Below are 21,864 nucleotides of genomic sequence, written 5' to 3'. Positions count from 1 at the left end.
GTGATAACACTGGTTCGGTCTGTTACCACTCCAGGCCTTGGCTTTGTCAACTGTATAGTTGAGAATCCACGCCGGGCCTCTTTCCATGAGACTTCAGCGAGGGACAAATGAGAAGCTGGGGTGGAAAAGGACGCTGAAAACAGTTTACAGACCTGTACAGTATAAGATGGTACCATTCTCCCTGTGAAATTCTTGATTCCTACGAGTCTTAAAAAATGTTGTAAGAGGGTTTTTGTTTTTAACCTATAAACGCCATCTTCCTCTTAGGAGGCTTTTGAATGCAAGATGGTTTTGCCCCATGAAGAAGAGAATAAATGACATCTTCCCTGCGACTATTTTCCCTCCTGAGTCGGTGTTGCTGTACCCATCACCTTTTCTTTTATAAAAATGCCTTTTATTTTAAGAGTAAAGGAATTTACAAGTCATCTACTTTGGTCCCTGGAGAAACTTCAACAAGGTGGTTTAAGGAAGAAATTTCTGTGTCATTTTCTTCTAAATGCCTCTTTCTGAAAACAAAAAGGACTCAGTTCAAGGACATAGCAGTGAAGTATTGACTGTTTACACAACTCAAAAATGGTTTGAAAATAGAGAAAAGTAGACTTATTAATTCAGTGGCTTATTGAAATTCCCCAAACATTCTATTTCACCTTACCTAAAGCTACATGTTCAACTTTTTTCTTTGGGAGTTTGGTTGTTGTTTTTCATAAAAATGTAAGATTGGCTACATCAAGACAACTTAATTTCAATTTTATTTTTGACTCTTCTAGTTTCTTTGTTTATTCGTTGATTGACAAGTGACTTGAGCTGTCCAAGAAGAGATACGGCAATGGGAAAGGAAAACAGAGTGCTGGTCTTTTTCAGGTTTGTATTCTTTAGTGGGGTATTCTGAGCCCCAGGCTTCAATTCCCCATGTCTCCCCTGGTGGCCCCCCCACACTGCAGCACACAAAGCTCCCTGTCACCACCGCTACCTCCCCACCATTGGCTATCAACTAGGACATCGTTTTCCTCTACTTCTGTGGGTTGGCTTATTCTACCCTCTCTGTTTGCAACACCATTCCCTACTACATTCACCTGTCGAGATCCTATTGCAAGTCAAGGACCAACACAAATGTTGCCCTCCCCCCATCTGGTCTTCCCAGATTACTCCAGGTTGACGCCAATGTAGCTTGATCTGTGTTCTTTTTAATTCTCCATCATTATTTCTTTGTAATTCTCTTATCAGTTACAGCATTCTGCCTAGTTTTAATTATTTCTTTATATGTGTAGTGGAGTGTCCTATTGAAGATACACCGATGTTTTCCTTTTTCACTGCTTTAGCAAGAGGGGAGCTGGGGCTTATTTCTGTCCATTCTTCGCAAGATGGCTCATCCTGAGATAGAAAAGACATTTCCCATAAGTGACCAAAAGCAATCATTTGAGGTCTAGAAACATCTTAGAGGCAAGGAGTTTCTTAAAGGGAGGTAGCGAGTGAATGGAGGAACTGCTAAGAACCCCTGGTGTTTCTGGGGTTGAAAGGAAAATTGACCAACCTCTGGAGTAGGTTCTCAGGATTGGAAAAAGGAGCTGACTCTTGGACTTCCCGGCAGAGCTCCTCAGAGGTAGAGAGAGGGCTGTGTGAATCACCACCACCACCCGCCCCCGCCCAAGGACTGGGCACTACGGCCTGTCATCTAGGAACCTAGTGAGAAGAAAAGGCCACAAGACGTTAACTCTTAAGAAGTGGAATCAGCGGGTGCCTGGGTGGCTCAGTTGGTTAAGCGACTGCCTTCGGCTCAGGTCATGATCCTGGAGTCCCGGGATCGAGTCCCGCATCGGGCTCCCTGCTCGGCAGGGAGTCTGCTTCTCCCTCTGACCCTCCCCCCTCTCACGCTCTCTCTCTCTCTCTCATTCTCTCTCAAATAAATAAATAAATAAAATCTTAAAAAAAAAAAAAAGAAGTGGAATCAGCTAGAATTTACCCTCCGGAAAAAAGCCACAGTGGCCTTCAACAGCGGCACCTTGTGGCAGCGAGGAGCTATGGCAGGGGCAGGGACCGTGGCAGCCAAGGCACAGACACAGGATCCCCAGCTGTTTGCAGCTGGTGTCAGAAGGGCCTCCTTGGAGGAGTTTTAAAAGGTTCGGGGTACAAGGGAGGGATGCTGGAGAGGATGATATTGGACCTTCTGATCAAGTCAGTGGGGTTGGAGGAAAGGGGCAGGAGACAATATTAATTTAATTAGAGAGGTCAATAGATTATGAAAGTCTTAAATCACCTACTAAATTGCAAGCTCCTTGAGGACAGACACCATTTTCACCTCAGCGTCTTGGAAGCAACAAGGCACTGAGTTGGGTACATTTGATATAAACATTTGTACTTGGCATATATTTGAGGACCGCACACACAAGACCATGAAGCCCAGAGAGATAAAACAACGGACTTTACCATTTTTAGCAAGACCTCTCTCTCCCCAAAGGTTACCGACTTGTGTGAAAATAATTGTTTTGCCTCTTCTTGGATGGACGCCAAAAGAAGAAGTGTTTAATCAAAATATTAGCCAGTTGGTCAATACCGATATTTTCCATGATCCTCTAGGATTTAACCTTTGTTGAGTTCTGTGATATTTACTCAGGACACAATCTTCTTCTTCTTAAGACCTTCCTGGCTAAGTCATCCCTGACGTAGTAAAGATACCACAGCAGACCCCAGTTATGCCTTGGGTCACTGCCAAGACGAGTCCCAGAATCTTGGCACCTGCCATTCCTCACTTATCCTGCATCAAACTCAATAGCACTCTTTTCATTTTTAAAGCTACACTGATCGTTTCAGCTCATGAATATGTACTTCCACATCCTTTCAGAGTTACTTTTCACCTCCAATGGCATTTTTTTAGGTCATAATCCCCTGCCTTAGTTTGCATTGCCTACACTTACTCCTTCTTAACTAATGGCTTCAATCATGCAAAACTATTTTCAAGTAGATGAGAGAAGTGGAGCTTGAAATATAGAATATATCGTCATCTCCTCCTGCATGATAAATAGCTGTTATGGTCATTTATTACTCCCATGTTCCAAAATCTAAAACTGCTTTACAGATGTTCTTTAGCCTAGCTTCCCAACATCTGTGCAGGGAAGGCAGGGTGCAGAGTTACCAGCTCCATTTTGCAGATGAGAATAGTTATGAGAGGCCCAAGGGGCAGCAACTTGACATTTTTAGGACGTTGTGATTATACTTTATTAGCTTTACCCATAACGTACTGGAACAGCCAGCAAACAGCATGTGTCAATGTCCAGTAAAAAGGTCATTCTATAAAGTCAAAAAGAGCTAGAAACAGAACCCAAGATTGGAGGACTTCCTAGCTCAAGTTGCATTTGCTATTTCCCTAAGTTAAGGAGATATGCATAAAATCACAAATGCATACACATAGCCTCAGAAAGAAGATCACATAACCACACACACGACACAATGCAAGGGAGTCATTAGCTTTACTTTCAAAAAGCAAAGCAGCCCCCTCTGTCTTTCTGGTCTCCTTCGTAACAACTGACCTCAATCCAGAGGGCCGCCCAAAATACATGACCCCCTCAGTAGGGACTATTTGTCTTCTGGGCTCCTGAAGTCTCTACTGAAGATAAAGTAGGACTGTACTCTCGCTGCATGGCATTGGAGCCTGTCCAAATAGGAATCAGGGAAAGGAAAAAAAAGGGTATTATAACATTACGCTGGGATTTCCATATCAACACTTCAGAGATAGTTAGATGTTCTCTTAATTTTTTTTTCCTAAATGAGGTCTATTACCTCGAAGTATTTCCCTAGGTGCCAATATCTATTGTCTTTGTGAGCACTGAGTACTTAAAAGGCCAGGGTTTGGGTTGAGCTGTGCAGCTGGTTGGAAAACTGCATTAACCTATGTCCCCAGGTGAAAACAGCAAAGCTCCCTGGAAGCATTTGGGAAAATGCCCCATTTCTAATTATTTCATCTTTCCTTTCTTGATGGGAATACTCAACGCTTACACTACACACCAACTTAAGAAGCATTTCCAGTGAGGCATGGCTACCTCTGCTCACCCCACAAAATAAACCTACCCAGGCTGTGACAGCTCTGCAGAGCAAGGCCAGGCACTTGTATCCACAGGTTAGAGACAGGGTCCTAACTGCAGCCTTGAGAAGTGCCCAAGTTCTTTATTACTCTAATTCTAGATGTCCTATAATTGGTCTTCAGCAGGACAATACATTCAAGTTCTAGGTCTGTGACGTTGTCCTCTATCAGTTTGGGTTTGGAATTAAAGAAGCAATTTATTTTCTCCTTGATATATTGCCAGCAATTAGGGTATGTGCCACCAAGTGAGTGGGGATTCCTGTTGCTACCTCACAATCTGAACAGACCTTCTTTAAGCACGTCTCAGCTGCCATGAAAATATTAACATACACGTCCACTCAAGAGTCCTGCTTTTCATCTATTAGTAAAGCTTCTGCAGTGTAGCCACACTAAGACATACGATCTTTTAAAACGACTTAAATTCGGGGTGCCTGGGTGGCTCAGTCTGTTAAGTGTCTGCCTTTGGCTCAGGTCATGAGCCCAGGGTCCTGGGATCGAGACGCATATTGGGCTCCCTGCTCAGTGGAGAGTCTGCTTCTCCTTCTCCCTCTGCCCCCTCCCTGCTCATGCTCTCTTTCTCTCTCACTCTTTTGCTCTCTCTCAAATAAATAAATACATAAAATCCTTAAAAAAAGAAAGGACTTAAATTCATAAAGTGATAACCACTGTAATTTTGCTCCTTTTTCACTATTCCTCAATCGTTCTTGGTGATTTACTTTGACCTTATCTTTAGTTTCCATTAAAATGCTTATTTCCTATCTCACCATAACATGTCCTCTTCTAATGAAATCACTTCTAAGAAAGAAATGTATTGAGCCTATTTGGCATTAAAGCCCTATTTGGTGTATGATGTCTACCGTCCAAGCTGTTCTCGGCCTCACCCATGTTCACTCCTTACCCAGCTGTGGGGGAGAAGTCTGGTTTGTTTGAGAGTCAGGATGGGCTTTGCCATTCCTGCCAGGGTACCTGTCACTACCTGCAAAGAGAAAAGCATAAAGTTATTGCTTTGCCTATTATTGACATTATAAAAGTCTTCCTTCATTTTTTTATAATCAAAAGGGGCTATTTTCTGCTGTCAGATATAACAGATTTTCTAAGAGAAGCCAACAGTAGTTTCATCACTGTACCCTGAAGCAAACATTTCAGAAAAGTTTCCTCTGGTTCTCTGTCAGTTGCAAAACAAACACCAGAGGTCAACTGCTTCTTTCTCTGGCAACTTTAGCATGCAGATGCTCTTGGCCAGCATTTACCCACAAGGCTTAGGACAAGGGGGAAACTTCTCCTTAAGTGGATCCTGTAAGCGGCAGTCTTTGACTTCCCATGGGGATCTTTAAGGTTTCTGTGAAAAGAAAAATCTCAAATAATCTAACTTAATGACCAAAGGAACTAGACAAAAAGAACAAAGCCCAACATTAGTAGAAGGAAGAAAATAATAAAGATTAAGCAGAAATAAATGAAATAGAGACTATAAAGACAATAGAAAGGCTCAATGAAACAAAGAACTGATTTTCTGAAAAGATAACCAAATTGACAAACCTTTATCTAGACTCACCAAGAAAAAAAGAAAGAAGGTTCAAATAAATAAAATTAGAAATGAAAGAGAAGTTACAACTGATACCACAGAAACGCAAAGGGTGCTAAGAGACTACTGTGAACAACTATATGCCAACAAATTGGACAACCTAGAAGAAATGGTTAAATTCCTAGAAACATACAATACTCCAAGACTGAATGAGGGAAAGGTAGAAAATCTGAATAGACCAATTACTAGTAAGAACATCAAATCAATAATTAAAAATCTCCCAACAATCAAAGGCCCAGGACCAGACAACTTCACTGGTGAATTCTTTCAAACATTCAAAGTAGATTTAATGCCTATTCTCTCAAACTCTTAGAAAAAATTGAAGGGGAGGGAATGTTCCCAAACACATTTTATGAGGCTAGTATTACTCTGACACCAAAATCAGACAAGGACAACATAAAAACAGAAAATTACAGACCACTATCCTTGATTAACATAAAAATCCTCAATGAAATATTAGCAAACCAAATTAAACAATACATTAAAAGGATCATAGGCCATGATCAAGTGGGATTTATTCCAGGGACTCAAGGATGGTTCAATATCCACAAATCAACCAACATGATACACCACATTTACAAAATACAAAATAAAAATCATATGATCACCCCAAAATAGATAAAGAAAAAGCACTCAGTAAAATTCAACATCTATTTATGATGAAAATTCTCAAAAAAGTGGGTATAGAGCAAACTTACCTCAACATAATAAAGGCCATAAATGACCAACCCCCAGCTAACATCATACTCAATGGGGGAAAGTTTTCAGCTTTCTCTCTCAGATCGGGAAAAAGAGAAAAATGCCCACTTTTATTCAACATAGTATTGGAAGTCCTAGTCATAGCAATTAGGCGAGAAAAAGAAATAAATGGTATACAAATCAAAAGGGAAGAAATAAAACAGTAACTATTTGCATTTGACATGATATTATATATAGAAAACACTAAAAATTCCACCAAAAAGAAAAAAAAAAACTGTCAGAACTAATAAGTAAACTCAGTAAAGTCACAGGATACAAAATCAGTATACAGAAATCTGTAGCATTTCTATACACCAATAACAAACTATCAGAAAGAGAAGTTGAGAAAACAATCTCAATTATAACTGCATCAAAAAGAATAAAATACCTAGAAATAAATTTAACCAAGGATGGTGAAAGACCTATTCACTGAAAACTATGACACTAATGAAAGAAATTGAGAAAGACACAAATGAATGAAAAGATATTCTGTCTTCATGGATTGGAAGAATTAATATTTTTAAAATGTCCACACTACCCAAAGCAATCTACAGATGCAATGCAATCCCTATCAAAAGTCCAATGGCATATTTCACAGAAATAGAACAAATAATTCTAAAATTTGTATGGAACCACAAAAGATCCTGAATAGTCAAAGAAATCTTGAAAAAGAACAAAGCTAGAAGTACCATGCGTATGATTTCAAACTATCCTACAAAGCTATAGTAATCAAAACAGTGGTACTGGCACAAAAACAGACACACCGATCAATGAAATAGAATTGAGAGCCCAGAAATAAACCCACACATACATGGACAGTTAATGTACAACAAAGGAGCCAGGAACATACAATAAGGAAATGACAGTCATTTCAACAAATGGTGTTGGGAAAACTGGTCAGCTATATGCAAAAGAGTGAAACTAAACCACTATGCTAAACCATGCACAAAAATTAACTCAATAAAGGGACGCCTGGGTGGCTCGGTCAGTTAAGTGGCCAACTCCTGATTTAGGCTCAAGTCATGATCTTAGGGTCATGGGATTGAGTCCTGTGTTGGGCTCCATGCTCAGTGGGAGTCTGCTTGAGATTCTCTCTACCTCTCCCTCTGCCCCTCTCCCCCCACCCACTCTCTCTCTTTCTCTCAAATAAATAAATCTTTAAAAAAATTAATTCAATATGAATTAAAGACTTAATTGTAAGATCTGAAACCATAAATTCCTAGAAGAAAACATAGATGGTAAGCTCCTTGACATTGGTCTTAGCAGTGTTTTTGTGGATTCAACTCCGAAGGCAATGGAAAGAAAAGCAAAAATAAACAAATGAGACTATGTCCAACTAATAAGCTTCCGTACATCAAACTTAATTCGTTTCAGTAATAAGCTTCCGTACTACTAAACTTCTGTACATAATCTAAATGTCCATCAATGGATAAATGGATAATGGCATATATATATAGACACACACACAGTGGAATATTACTCAGCTATAAAAAAGAATGAGATCTTGTCATTTTTGAGAACATACATGGAACTTGAGGATATTATGTTAAGTGAAATAAGTCAGAAGAAGAAAGACGAATACTGTACAATTTCACTCATATGTGAAATCTAAAAACCAAACAAAATAGATGAACAAATAAAACAAAAACAAATTCATAGATACGGAGAACAGATCAGTGGTTACCAGCGGGTAGCAAAGTTGAGGGATGGACAAAGGGGTGAAGGGGGTCAATTGTAGTGTGATGGATGGTATCTATAGACTTGTATACTTTGTAGTGCATACAGATGCTGAATTATAATGTTGTACACCTGAAACATAATAATTCTTAAAAAGAGCTTCAGTGTGGGTGGGCGGGGGAGAAAAAGGTTTCTATGTTACTTTAAAAAAATAAAAAGTAGCTTGATAAACCTGTCCTTCTGCCAGGGAGAAAAACCTTTTGCTCTGTAGCTGCCAGACAGAAGCTCTATATCCAGTATATAATGGGAACCTAGGAACACTATACTGGGTCAGCCATGTGATCCCCCCATCGCCACCACTCCCATAAACCTCACTCATTCACCCTCTAATGCACTGTCCATGGACCCACAGAGGGACAGAAAAGAAATGCTCTTGGTCATAAGGAAAAATCTGGCCATGTGAGAACTCAGATTTTCATATGGTATAAATAGCAGAGATATAAAATTATTTTGCCAAAACTTCCTTAATGTGAAGGTATTTAACACCTTGGCAAAACCGTGGTGAGGAAGGGTATCTAAGTGTCTTTGCTGCGTTGTCTTATATCCTATAATAAAGCAAAGGTTGATTGGAGTCCTTTGCGAAAGAGATTAAAATGGAATAAACCTGGGGCTTTATAGGGTCCTGTGATAAAAGTGCTGTTGATTCCCTCTGAAAAACTGTCAAAAACTTCAGAGCAAAATATTTTTCCCTTTGATTAGAGAAGGTAATGCATCCAGCTCTCTTTTCTGCCTTACCCTTCAGTTGCCAGGCTGGGTAGAAATCTGGGGACAATATGGGAGGCCCTGCAGAGATGGACCTTGGCTTCAGGAGTCTGTTGTAGATCTGATCTTGTCAGAAAGTGAAAAACTGTCCCACAGAACAAAGTCGAAATCTCTCCATAATATCCAGGCATTTACCCAGTGGGCTGATGGTGCTCTGCCCTTCAGGTGTGGCCTATATCCCAGCCCTCACCAGAAATGACATGAGGGGGGAGGGAGGCACAGTGAGATGGGGAGCACCTGGGTCTACTCTGAAGACTCAAAGATTTACAAACGTAAATCCACTGTTCACCCCAGATCATGGATGCACTCCCATTCAAAAAATTTACACAGTTTCTCTACTTCTCTCCAAAGAGCAGTAATTCAAGCAGAGAAGTTTGCAGAGTAAGAGCATCTTCTTTTGGATACTTTATCTAAGAGAATGCAAAACATTCCTGAACACAGCTTCCTATGAACCTCTCCTGTTCCAATTCTTTTTCACCCTCCTTTTTTGTTTCTTCCGCTCCCCACTAGGATTTGAGCCTCAGAGAGCAGGAGAGAATTCTTGATAAGGTCTGGAAAGAAAACCATTCCAATTTCTGGTCCTGGCCATGAAGCCTGAAGAATTTTTGAGGCATTAAGTAATTAACCTCTCACCACCTCTGAGTGTTAAGAGACACGTGCTACTATCATCTCCCATTTTATGGCGGGCACAACAGAGGCAAACCAAAGTTTAAAGACTTGCCCAAAATACCAGAGTCAATAAACAAGCAAGAAACACACACTCCCTTCTGCACTCACTACTCACTTCCAATAGACTCATTTATTGTCAAATGCTTGCTTGCTTTGTTTAGTTTTAATCCCCATGACATTAAGATGGGAGCCTGGAACATGTTGACTTCTGAACAGCTCACAGAACCACAATCATTTAGGATGGAAAGTAAACAGCATCTTATCCTCATAAGGGAAGATGGGAGGTCAGTGGTGAAGGAAATCCCAGTCCCAAACCGGCCAGCACAAGGCAGGCGGGATGCAGTGGCTCTCACTGATCAGCCCGCAGGACTTAGTCGGGGCTGAGATGTTCTGCCTGATCTTTACATCATCTCCATCATTTCGGTCATCCGGTACCAATGAGGGAGGAATTGCTCAGATCCCAGCGCTTGAAGTGCCTCATTTTTGCCATTAAGCAACCCCCCCATGCCTCTTCTTAAATAATCTTAAATATGCCTGTCTTATAGTCCAAATTCTGACCAAAACTAGTGTTTAGGAAAAAAATAATGTAACCAAGAAAAGATTGGATGTGGAGTCAGAAAGGTGTGTCTTCAGATTCTGACTCCACCATGCACTGTAGCTATACAACCAGAGGGCAAGTCAGAGCCCCTTGAAGACTCCCTTCCCCGCCTGCAATGTGGGCATGAGAATGCCTAGCACAGAGAACTGCTCTTTGGAATGGGTCTGGAACGTGTATGTATAGTGCCTACCTCGTGCTGGCACAGTAATGAGGACTCAGACTTCTTCTCTATTTTCCACAGTTAGTTGAATAGTCAACAGTACAAACTTGATTAATTGTATCCGATGTCCCTGCTACTTTACCCTGTAGCTGAGAAACAGTAATCTACAAAAAAAATTACAGAAAAGGAAGGAAGGAAGGAAGGAAGGAAGAAAGGAAGGAAGGAGCGAAGGAAGGAGGGAAGGAAGGAAGAAAGGAAGGAAGGAGAGGAGGGAGGGGAGGGAGGGAGAGACAGGAGCAGGAAGAAGGGAAGGATCGGGGAAGGAAGGAGAAAAGGAGGGAAGAGAAAGAGAGAGAGAGTGAGAGAGAGAGAAGAGGAGGAAAAGTAGAAGGGCGGAAGAAAGGCAGACAGATAGTTGCCGACCAATGCAGTCTCTAGCGACACAGCACGCTGGAAACGGGTGAGTCAGGAATCAGCCGGACATCTTGTTTCCTAATATCTGCTACTTGGTGACCCTGGTCAAGTTACTTAACCTCTCCTCGGCTTTCTTATTTTTTAAATAAGTTTATAGTAATAATGCCTACCTCATAAGATTATTTTGAAGACTAATTGTAATAACAGATGCGAAGGTGCCTAGCATGGTGTCTGGCACCCACCCACCCACCCACACACACACACACACACACACACACACACTGACTGGATTTAAATGTCAATTCTAAGATTACTCCTGTAAGCTAGGAAGATAACTCAGTTTCCTCATCCAAAATAATCAGGAGAACAGGGTTAGCTCAGAGCATGTAGCGTGGAATGTCCTAGAGGGACACAAAAGCTTTACTGTATAGTTGCAATATTAAGTTGTTCTTATTAGAATAAGCTCACCAGACTGCATGGGGACAGAATCAAATCCAATCCATCTATAGCAGGGCAAGAAGCACGCAGTCTGCTCCTCAGCAAAAAACAATAAATAATTCAGCAGGATAGAGATGCCAGTATTCTTATGATTTTTCTTCTTCTGGTGATGAATCCTACTCTTATTTCCCAAAACCATAAATGGAATATAATTTCAAAAACTGAGGGGGAAATATGGCATGCTAGAAATGCAAGGACGTTATGACAATTCTTTCCCTGACAATACCAGTCCTCAGAGATCTTTCCCTTGATTTGAATTCCTTTAGCATCAGGTTTACAATCCACAGGACACCGTGACTGAAGGGATTCTGGAACATCTTGGAGTGGTTCTCTTTTTCCCTTGAAATCATTCTCCTAACAATAACAAGAGTTCACCTTTATTATATATTTACTTTGCCAGGCATTGTTTTATCATTTATCATTTAAAAGTCTGCTTTGGGGCGCCTGGGTGGCTCAGTCAGTTAAGCATCCAACTCTTGGTTTCAGCTCAGGTCGCAATCTCAGGTCATGATCTCAGGGTCGTGAGATTGAGCCCCATGTCAGCCTCCGTGCTCAGCAGGGAGTCTACTTGAGATTCTCTCCCTCACACTCTCTCCCTCACCCTGCTCTCTCTCTGTTTCTAAAATAGATGAATAAATAAAAATCTTTTAAAAATGAATAAAATAAAAGCCTGCTTTTACAGCCCCTCTACCACTTGCTAATCATCCTTTCCCTCAGTTTTATTGAGATATACAATACTGCAGAAGTTTAAGGTACACAGCATGATGGTTTGCTTTAGTATGTTGTGAAATGATTGCCACGATGAGTTTAGTTAACCTCCATCATCTCATAAAAAATACAAAAAAAGAAGAAGAAAAATGTGTTTTTCCTTATGATGGGAACTCTTAGGATCTACTCTGTTAACAACTTACAAATATACCACAAAGCAGTGTTAGCTACAGTCATCCTGTCATACGTTACATCCCTGGTACTTATTTATAACCGGAAGTACCTCTTGACCACCTTGCTCCAATTCCCCCCCCAACCCTGCTACCTCTGGTAACTACAAATCTGATCTTTTTCTATGAGCTCAGCTTTTTTGAAGATTTTTTTGTTTTTGTGTTTTTTCTAGATTCTAGTACTTGCCTTTATCTGTCCGACTTATTTCACTTAGTGTAATGCCCTCAAGGCACATCCCTGTTGTCACAGATGGCAGCGGGTTCTTCCTTTTTATGGCTAAATGTATATATATACACCACAACTTCTTTATCCATTCATCCAACAATGGACACTTAGGTAGTTTCCATGTCTTGGTTATTGTAAATAATGCTGCTGTGAACATGGGGGTGCAGATGTCTCTTCTACATGGTGTCTTTGTTTCCTTCGGGTACCTTCCCAGAAGTGGAATTGCTGGATTGTAGGGCAGCTCTAGTGTTAATTTTGTAAGGAACCTCCATATAGTTTTGCACAGTGGCTGCACCAGCTTGCATTCCCACCAACAGCGCATGAGGGTTCCCTTTTCTCCCCCTCCTGGCCAACACTTGTTACCTCTTGTCTTCTTGGTAATAGCCATTCTAACAGGTGTGAGGTGATAGCTCATTGTGATTTTAGCGAATCACCTTTTTTAACAAAAAAAGAGCAGGGATCGACTTTACAGCCTTCGGCATGCAAGTGAGTCTAGCTGGAACTTAATAGCATCATTCGTTTTCATTTTTCTATTGGCCAATGATATTGGTTATGTATTGATAGTCCTGCTATAAAGTTTTTTTTTAAGATTTTATTTATTTATTTGACAAAGAAAGACACAGCAAGAGAGGGGGAACACAAGCAGGGGGAGTGGGAGAGGGAGAAGCAGGCTTCCCGCGGAGCGGGGAGCCGGATGCGGGGCTCAATCCCAGGACCCTGGGATCATGACCTGAGCAGAAGGCAGACGCTTAATGACTGAGCCACCCAGGTGCCTTGCTATAAAGTTTTAAAATAATGTTCTTAGCTAAAACAACAACAACAACAACAACAATTAGTTGACCTAATTGCATTCAATATGTGTACAGCTACTGCAAAATTTGTGAATGTGGCCAATTAATGAAAGAAGATTGGGAAGCACAGCTACCAGCCTGTAATGACAGACGGGAGTTAAGACAGGTTACCCAAGGAGCTACCGAGAGTGGGGGAAGAGGTCGTCAGGAAAACCAGAGTGCAAGCTTTGAGAGTTGGCAAAGAAACAAATGTCCCAGGCTCCCCACAGTTGAAATCTGGGCTCCTGATCTGAGCTCCTGGTCAAGCGACTACAGGAGGAACAACCACAGAAAGCAAGCATTACCTGCACCCCTGCCGTGGAGATAAGCAGCTTTAGGTGCCCAGGGAGATGGCAAGGAAGTGGGGGAAAGAGAGAATGTCTAGATAAGGAGAAAAACCCTGAGGCTCGGTTTCAAACCAGCACTGTATGAAGGTAATAAACACATGGAGCAAAAGCCCTGGGGCACCATGGAGAGGCCACTGAACTGGGAGCCAAGAGGCTATGTTTCAGGTGCAGCTATGCTGGCTCAATGTGTGGCCCAAGACAAACACTCTCTGCCCATCAGTGTCCTCGCCTGGGAACCGCTCCTCTCAGTTACTCCACTCTTTGCCTCCGCATCCTTTAGTAAGTCTATCACCAAAATTTCCAATTTGCTATGAGGGGACACAACTTAAAAGAGACACTATATTTGCTTCAAGCATACTCTCTCTTCCTTAGCCAACCTGCCCCTGACGTGCACGCGTGTGCACCCCCCCACACACACACCATTGCATTCAGAGTTGTACTCATTTGACTGTGACTATAATCACTGGCAAATGTGGGTCATAAATACTCCGTGCTAACGGGGTCAGGTTCCCTGGTGGACACCGAGGAATGTGCCTGGTGGGTGGTGGTGGGGAGCCACTTTTCCAGGGAAGTACAGGAGAATTAACCACGGATCTCTGGCTCCGTGGTCTTTCAAACAGTCCTCGCACTCTCCTCCTGCCCAAGCTGAGCAGCCCCGCTTTCTTTCAAGAGGACTTTGTCCAGCGTTTTTGGCAAAAGCACTTCGACTTTTAATATTGGGAACCACATACGGCACATAAAATCACAACTGTTCTCTCCTGGGAATTAAGGAAGCAGGAAGGCAAGCATGAATTTTGTCTTGGTAAGTCGAGGTTCAGAAATTGCTGTCATGAGACTCACCCAGAAAGTCTCCCTCCGTTTATTGGCCACTGGAGGGCTATTGTGCTATCATAAATGTCGGAATGGCAAACAGAAAAGAAAGCAGCATACAAATCCAATCCGACCGCCATTTGCATTTACTGAGCATCTACTATCCATTGTGCACACAGAGGGATAGAATGTGGTGCCTTGTCTCCAGGTGCTTGTCATCAGGCTAAAGGGTAAAGGCTGATACAAACAGACCATGAAAGAAAGCAAACCATGTGTAACTGAGCACAAAATTAGGTGACTTCCATTTAAGACAAGCTTCACCTTTACTGCCTCAGCCCCCAATCAACTGTCCAAAACACAGGCGGGGACAGCTTTCAGAACACAAATCAAATCATGTCCCCTCCTTGCTTCAAGCATCTCCCAGCTCCCCCTCCAGAGAAAGTCCACATTCCTCACTTGGTTTTAAAGGCCGTTCAGGATTGAGCCTCTGCTCACCTCTGGGCCTTGTTTCTCACCACTCTCCTCCCTCCTTGTCCTCCGTGGGTGGCCCGGAAGTTTGCACTGTTCCCGAAGTCACTCCGTGCTCCTGTGCTCCTCTCCCAGCATGCCACGCTGCTCATGCTGTTCCCTCTGCCAGGAGCATTTACGCACACCCAGTTGCCTGGCTACTTGCCCATCCTTCAAGTCTCGGCTTAAACATCATTACCCATCAGGGCCGCGTTCCTTGCTCCACAGCCTCCCACGTCACAGGGTTTAGCATACCATATTGTACCTAATTTTCTGACTGGCTGGTGGGCCTCCATTCTAATTCAAGATCCGACAGGCGGGAACCATGATTGTGTTCATCCACACAGTGTTCCCTCCCTCCAGCACAATGCACTGTTGAAGTGTTCCCTCAATATGTTTGAGTGAATGCATGTGTGCTGTAGATAGAGAAAAGGAAGATTCATCAGGACCAGAAGGTAAAGAAAGGAGGATTGCACGGAGGATGTGCTATTTGGCTTGGACCCTTAGGGTGAGTAGCATTTCGATAAAGGGAGAGAGGAGACTAGCCTATGGTCAATAGAATAGGCAAAATGCTTCGAAGTATATCCAACATATGGAGCATAAACTAGTGAATAAAGATTAATGGATAAAAATGAATGAATGAAGAGCGTTCCTATTGAAGAGAATAGCAATCTAAATTAAAGGTATTATTCTAAAAACCTAACTAGCGTCTTTTATCAACACCCCACGCATATGACAATAGAGTACGTGAGTGGGGATGGAAGGGTTATGGAAAGGACCCAAATAACCAGCATTCCCCATGTCTCATATCATTTCGGACACCCTCCTACTCTACCTTCACCTGGATGTTTTGTTATTATTTTTAGGAGTCTGGGAATCTAGAAAAAAAGTCTCCCAGTTGCTTTTGGACTTTAATGAGTTTTTCCCACCATTCTCACCTTCAAACAAAAAGAAATGCAGTCTTTCTACTGGAAGTATATCCAGAACAGAGTAGACTGACAGTTATTTCAAAGCCAATCTCAAAAACATTTTTCAGATGTGATAGGTTCTGAGATTTACCCTCTTCTCAAATGCTATGGATTATCCTGGAGTTTTTTATTTGGTTTGCAATTCTCCTGACTAGAGGTCCTGATTAATAGGGGACATGGAGCCCTGTTTAGAAAAATTCAATACATTATGCTCTAGTCTAATATATCCTAAGCAACTCTTTTGCAAACCCACATTGTAGCATTCACGTTTACTCTCTCCTCTGGGGGTTTGAGGGGCCAGGAAAGGGAGAAGTGAAGAGAAAGAAACCAGCTTCTTGGCAGCTTCTCAACAATAGCTGCAGCTCCCCAGACCCTCCAAGAAAAAAAAAAAAGTCTTTTACATAGTTGCTCTAACCAAGAAAATATGCATAGCTTCCTGACAGATTGGATAATTGTGGCATTCCCCTTATTTTCGTTTCACCCCCAAATGCTTTGGGTGCAAATATAACTTCCACCCACCCATCACAGTAGTTTCACTTTCTTAAACTGGGGAGTGGGAACGGGGTGGGGAGGGGGGTGGTACAGGGGCAGTAGGTGAGCAGAGGCGCTTGTTTAGACAGGGGCCATCAAAATGGCGCCCAATCCCATTTGGGGTTGCCCCTTTTGGTCAGTGCTGGGCTGGAGTCCAATCCCTTTCAGCAGCAGGACCAGCTGACCCCACTTCATCGAGATTAGATACTCATGGACAACACAAGGAAAGCTTCCAACTTGTACGTTGGAGAATCTGAAGGAACCTGAATCCCAGCTTACAGTTGCCAAGAAACTCTATATGATGCAGGTGCAAATCATTTTTCCCCTCTTTTAAATTCAGACTCATTAAAGTATGTATTTTGCAAGGGGATTAAATTCAAACATCTGGGAAAGGGGAGAAAATAGCTACAACTCTGAAATATTTTTTTAACTTAGCTTCAGATTCTGATTGTTTCATTTCTTTTAGTTTGGGGGTAAGAGGCTGCTTGCTGCTGGGATGACAGAAAGGGGCAAGGAGAGAGTTAGAAAATTGCTTCTAACGGCCCCAGACTTCATCAGCAGCCATAATTGTGGGAAAGTAACGTGAAGATGCCAAACAACAGGAAATTACCAGAAGAATCTGTCAGCACAATCAGCTGCTATTTTCATTGTTCTTTGGCAAATTTATACACAGTCGGGAACACCTGGGCTGGCCTGAAGCCCAGGTTTGACTAATTGCCAGGGGAGAGGAGTCGTCATTTGTCTTCGGAGGGATTTCCTCCATTCGCTCCTCAAAACATGTGGTTTCACTTTTCCCCTCTCTCCGCAGGAAATGGCAGGACAGTGAGACGCAAAATAAATGAGTTCACTTCCAAGAGGTTGCGTCCTAAGAGGCCACTCCAAAAATAACTGTCTTGTGAGAGGTTGTTAATAACCAAGAATCTATATACTGTCCTCAGAAAACAACATTTCAAAGGCACAATGATTTCCACCGCCCGTCCCTTTCCAATGTCATTCCTCTCACTCCGGTGCAAAGCCCCTCTCCTTGGAGTATAACCTTACCTGAATCCTCTTCCCCGACAAATGAAAGGTGAAGCTAGAACAGTGAGAGATGTCAGAGCCTGGTCTCCCTTGCTCTTCCTCGCTGCCCATTCCTGACTTCCCCCTGAAACCCAATATTTCAACTTCCCCGTGGGGACCAAGGGCATTCCTCGAAGGCACAGACTGAGCCCTGCTCATCTTCGTTGCCCTGCGCCCCACGTGGAGTTGGTGCCGGATCGATATTCGTTGAATAAAGAACACTGAGGGGTTCGCACGAATCACCTGCTTTGTGGCATGCTGCCCAGGAGTGCGTGTAGATATGTTTAAATTTCTTGAACTTCAAGAGATCACGTTTTTACGAGAACCACCTGCCAGAGTGACAGCCTTCTCCACTAACCTCTCTCCATATTTTTATAGGTTAACATAGCAACACACACACACACACACACACACACACGCTCTTCTACCTCATACCCCTCATTATTTAAGCATAGCTCTGGCCAAGATATCCTACTTGGGTAGCGAAGTCATGTTTTATGTTCTTTCTTGAAGCCAATAGAGCTTTCTTACTTAATTGCCTAGTATTTTAAATGTGCTGATTGGGAAATGTCACAGTGACAGTATGTTTCATATTGAAATGTACATCCGCCTTTGGTATATTTTCACCTGCATTGTGTTCAACCTCTCTGGTGATTTAGGGGTTCTGGCATCACATCAGCAAAGAATCAACTGCTTTTCCTTTCTTTCCTTCTTCCTTTTTTAAAGCATTTAGAACATGCGGCAGATCATTACTACCCTAGGTGAAGCCAGCAACATTTGGGTTTGATTTGGTTTCAGTCACAGACCCCTTTCTCAAAGTTGAGCTGCACTGTAATTCTAAACTGACCCACCTTCCCCCTAGCAAAGGTGAAAAAATGTTATGGAGCGTTTTACAACCCACAGCCCATCATTTATGCCGAAACACTGGGAAAGTTCAGACTTGGCTTATTTTCGCTAACTCAGAGATGTTTTGACATGTTTATTTGTTTAATTTGTTTATTTTGACTAGCTCTGATTATAATTGGCAGGAGTGTGTAGAATTAACATTAGACAGTGTCTTAGGCTTGTCTGTTACAATAATGCAAAAAGAATGCGAGGAGAAATCTACCCACTACATAACAATAGCAAGCGGGCAGGAAAACTACAAGAGATTTCTTTCACAAAAAGAAATGCAACCTCACTTTTAAATTTTATTTAAAAATTTACACAACAAATGTACAAATTTGTGCTCAAACACCAATATTTCTTTTAGTCAATAAATCTGCCTCTCTACTGATATACTTGTACAACAGTTACTAAAAGGTGAAATTTTAAAAATCTAACCTTTGGAATTTAGTTTTTGAGGTTTTTCTTTATTGTTCTATATATGAGCTCTTTAACAATAAAGACACGATAACAATGTAATGATGTTGCAGTAACATCGGGATGATCACATGGTATCTAATGCAGAAAATGTACTTTCTGAATTCTCTGTCTAAAAACCCCTGAACAATGAGACGGACATCTCAAACACAGAAGTTTATCTGAATTAGGCAATTTCCCCTGGATTTTTTTCCATATTTGCCAAGACAATGGTCATAGCATGCTAACTTTCTTCTTGGTGCTTGCAAGGGTCTACATAAAGCCTATTTCACAGGGTTGATCTACCCTCCCTATTTAAAAAAAACCGTAACATCGGTTTTTAGAGGGAAAAAAATTCTGTGTTCATTGTTCAGCCAGACCACACATGGAATTCCCTGTGTCCTTTACAAGCATTTGTTCTAAGCCAGCTGACAGTGACCTCTTCCCCTGGGGCTCATCCCCTGCCCTGGAGTTGAAGACTATTTTCTCCTAGCCATGTCGGAGAGGGCATTTGGCCACAGCTCACAAAAAGGGAAAATAAGAAATCAGTTCATCTACATAGTCTACTGCCAATTATGCACAGAGCACAAACACGCTTTGCTCACATTTATTATCCCATAAATGTTTTCCCCATGCACAGTATGGTACATTGCTGTGTGTGATCTTGACTTGGAACACCATATGCGCTCTGAGACGGGGGCCAAGTTCAGGTTGCCATATCTACGCCAAGCAGCCCAGAGGTCTCTGCTATGGAATATGTGCTCTAAGAAGCCTGGAGTCTCCAGACAACTGATCTCTCAGCTTCCGTTTCCCTTCAGCTTAAATCAGACTACTCTGGGGCAAGAAAACCCACCCTAAGAACATAAGAGCGGCCAGTTACACTATGCTTCTCCCAAGGAATTACCTGTTGGGCTGTGTGTGAGGCGTCAGCTCACGTTTTTGAAGGGAACTGGGGAGACGGATTTCTCTTAGGGGGAACGGGAATGTTCCTTATAGGAGACTAAAATACACTGTTCCCGCCACTCCAAATTCAATGACAAATACAGAAACTGTGCAGCTCCAGGACACAGGGTATGAGATCTGGCATCAAAGGCAGTTTAAAAAATACAATATGGATATAAATGTCAAACTTGCTTAGAGGCTAGATCTTAATTATTCCCACCACAAAAAAAAAATGATAATTATGTGATGCGATAGAGGTGTTAACTAATCCTACAATGGCAATTATATTGCAATATCCAAATGTATCAAATCAACATGTACTATGCCATAAGCTTACACAATGTTATATGTCAAATATATTTCAATAGAAGGACATACTATATGAAGAAAGAAAGAGCAATACAAAGTTCTACCTTTCCTAAACTGCACGCTGAGTTTTCCCAGGAGAAGTGCAAACGGGAAATATACAAAGGACAGAAATCCCAGATTGGCAACTCACAGTGCCCCCGGGCACCCACAGACAGTCCCCACATCCTATGTGTACCCTTTCTATGGCAAACCAGTGTTGAATTCAGGAGTTACTCAGCCAAGCCTCCAGAAGAACTGGACCACAGGAAGAGAGAAGAGGGGTCGAAGGACAGGCAAATGTCAAACACACAGTGGTTCTCCAGGGTACATCCAGAGATCAGAATACGCCCATTCCCACTTCTAAACGTTTGATATATCAGCAGGTCTGACAGCGAAGAGCCCCAGTCCGGACAGAGAACTCCGAGAGCCCGAATCATCAAAGACAGATTCAACCAGTGACTCCAGACTTTAGAGGGACATATAACAAGCACTGAAATGAGAAGGGTTTACTATGCGACATTCACTGAACTACTTGACTCTCAGAACTAAAATGCTCACCTCAAAATACCAGTTTAATTAGGACTTCACCATATGTAACGTTCTGCACCATCCCTGTGAACCTTAGGAGAGCTAACCAGGACATAAAGAACGCAGCCTCACCCCCAGAAGCAGAGGCAGGATTTAGAGACTTCTCCCTTTAGTGGAGAAAAAAAACTAAACTGCACAGATTTGCAACAGGGAACAGCAAAAGGAAGTCACCTTCCACTTTTTTAAAAGTTTGCTGTTGCCATACTTGTGACCAGTGTTAATGGAGGGGTGACAGGAGCATCAGAGTTTCTGTTGGCGATTTACACTCTGCCCCCATTTTGCTGGGTTACCTTAAGCCAAGCGCTTGCCTTATCTGTTCTATATTTTCTCCGGGAGTTCAGTTGTTCAAATTACTTTGAGCTTCATGGAAGAGAAATGTGTCATACAGACGAAGTGTTATGATTATTACCCATCTCCAAAGGGAGAGCTTAAATTTGTTAATATGAAATGGGTTGGCTTTCTTTTTGGTTAAACTAAGTAATGAAGCATGGGCCATAAGTGTTTTTAAGCTCCTTAGATACAGAGGTTATATAAATACAAAGCAATGTTATTGAAATGAAACTTCTTCAGGGCGTTTGCCAAGGGACCCGGTGTTAGGAATATCTTACAGGAGAAGATTAAATGAGGGTTAGTCTAATGAAGTCTTGTTGCTAGAGGTTCCATTAGGGCCAGTTCTAAATCCCACTGGATATCTGGGTGATTTAGAACAAGGAGAGCAACCAAAAAGTGGCTAGCTCGAAGACGCCTTTTGAAACCATTTTGCCGCCTGCCGACGTCGATCTATGGCTTCAGAGATTTCCCAAACTCATTACATTGAAAATTATCAAGACATACTCGAAGAATTCTTCAGGATAATCACACCTGATGTGGGTTCACCTTTAAAAAGTATTCCCCCTTCTAATCATCAGGTAAAAACCTCTGACTTGGAACAATCAGATTCCTTTGCTTAAGCAGAAATTCTTTTCGTTTACTGTCTAGTCGTTTTAAGGTGCACAAAAGCTGTGTCTAGGATAAACAAGACAATTGTCACAGCGGGAAGAAAGCAGTCAATACTGGCCAGGACCGCATATATTAGGGGGCTTGCTCCAGAAGGGAGAAGATAGAATCAGTCTACGGTTTTCCCACTGCCAACCTCTTGATAATTTTTCCGATGTCACATTTTCTGCTGTCACTTATAGGAAGTATATAGGAAGTAT

At 42.1% G+C, this 21,864-nt stretch overlaps 1 long non-coding RNA gene across 1 annotated transcript; it reads right to left on the bottom strand.

Moving 5' to 3' along the window:
• Positions 1-698: 698 nt before the first annotated feature.
• Positions 699-15,354, bottom strand: LOC118022101. Its single transcript, XR_004682375.1, has 4 exons — positions 14,880-15,354; positions 4,974-5,051; positions 3,525-3,646; positions 699-1,371 (listed from the first exon to the last, which is right to left on the bottom strand). It is a non-coding gene; the product is annotated as an uncharacterized LOC118022101 (long non-coding RNA).
• Positions 15,355-21,864: the final 6,510 nt, after the last annotated feature.

This window comes from Mirounga leonina, unplaced genomic scaffold (genome assembly GCF_011800145.1).
Source record: "Mirounga leonina isolate KUSES-001 unplaced genomic scaffold, KU_Mleo_1.0 Mir_176, whole genome shotgun sequence".
Taxonomy (NCBI): domain Eukaryota; kingdom Metazoa; phylum Chordata; class Mammalia; order Carnivora; family Phocidae; genus Mirounga; species Mirounga leonina.
The sequence above is the reverse complement of the archived record's forward strand: the minus strand, read 5'-3'. Positions and strand labels throughout refer to the sequence as shown.